The sequence below is a fragment of the Mycetomoellerius zeteki genome, unplaced genomic scaffold (genome assembly GCF_001594055.1).
Source record: "Mycetomoellerius zeteki isolate Tzet28-1 unplaced genomic scaffold, Tzet1.0 scaffold751, whole genome shotgun sequence".
NCBI lineage: Eukaryota > Metazoa > Arthropoda > Insecta > Hymenoptera > Formicidae > Mycetomoellerius > Mycetomoellerius zeteki.
The window spans coordinates 22929-24560 of NW_017257777.1; positions in this window are offsets into that span (position 1 = coordinate 22929).

Consider the following 1632-nt stretch of genomic DNA (forward strand, 5'->3'; position numbering starts at 1 on the left):
ATTTCGACCGCGTATATAAAAATAATAAATAATAAAAGACTCTGTAAATATAAAACAAAATGAAATGTTATAATCATGATTATTTTAATTATCTTTATGTTTTAAATTAAACGTTCTTTATTACATAACTGGCTCTTAGCCCTTCAATTGTTCTATTTTTAAAAAAATTTAATTATATTAAATAAATTAATATTTAATATAATTTACTTACACAATATGGTTATTTACTTTTTACGGCTATCCTCTTTTTTCTGCGGTCCTACAGTAATTCGTCCGCAGAAGTCAGTTTTGTTCCGCTATTTTCGATACGCGATAATTTCGTTCCTATGGTCCCATGAAGCGGAATTAACATAAACGGATCGGCGGTTTACTAATCATACAATTGTTTAGATGAAGGCAAATAAAGAAAAATAACAAAACTCGTTTTATGATTGACTATCCGCCTGATCCGCTTACGCGAATTTCGCTCCATGGGACCATAGGAACGAAATTTTCGCGCATCAAAAACAGCGGAACGTCCGCGATTAGTCAGATTTTCGATACGCGCGATCCGCGATACGCGCGATACGCTCCATGGGACTGCACCCTTACGCGTTTCCGCATTTCCGCGTTTCCGCGCTCATGTAATAGCACCCTAATAGTGCGCGTCGAGCAGTACAGTCACGCTCAAATCGTCGGCTCCTTCCTTTCCGACCTACCAATCACCGTTTCTAGTTTAAGCGCCACGTGCGAAATTCAATTTCTAAATCTAAAAGCATTAGTTCTTCTGTTTTCCAATTCTAAAGGCGTTAACTTTTATTTCTAGATATAGAAGCGTTAATTCTAATTGTTTAATCCTAGAAGTAATCAGTAATTAATACACTACTTGTAGCTAATGTATCGGTGTGAATCATTATAAAATATACACTTAAATAATTTAACTCGACTGAGTATTTTGTGGATTCCTCCATCTCCTCAATAACTTCGCGCAATATAATCAGCCGCTATCGAACATTCCGGGAGTGATCACTCGTACTAGTGAGAAAGAGAGAGCTGCCTGTTAGCAGGGCCCTGAACCAACAATCGATCCACCCTGGGGAGCTGCAGAGGCCTGTTGCACCGATCATCCATTTCCTTCGACATTTGGAAACACCAGGGGACGCCCATTCGAACATCTAAAGGTAAGAAAGTTTCATTTCATTCTCCGTTAACTGAGAACTCGCCGCGGATGAACCGTATAGCATATGTCCCGCGTTCGCGCGCCTCCTATTGATCCTCGACTCCTAGCGGTTAATCCTTAAGGGGATCTTAAACCGATTACCGAACTTGATCGAGGTCGATAGTGCAGACTTTTTTAAGGCGGTAGTCTGCTTTACAAGGTCAAAAAAATCGATTTTTTTTTTTATTGCTTAAATGCGATAGATAAACTATCCAAGAATATATTCTCAAAAGGATAAATTCCTATTCAAAGTATTTGTGACGGTCTGCTCCGAACGCGCGCCTGTCCCTCGATCCCCTTACCTGAAATATTACCTGGAAAAGGTTCAACGGCTTTTCAAAACAATACTTAGGAGCCTTTGCCGTGTGTGTCGTTGAGGATATTGAACTGTATGTACGTATGGGCCTCAGTTTAGGGCAGCAGCTTCGCAGCTG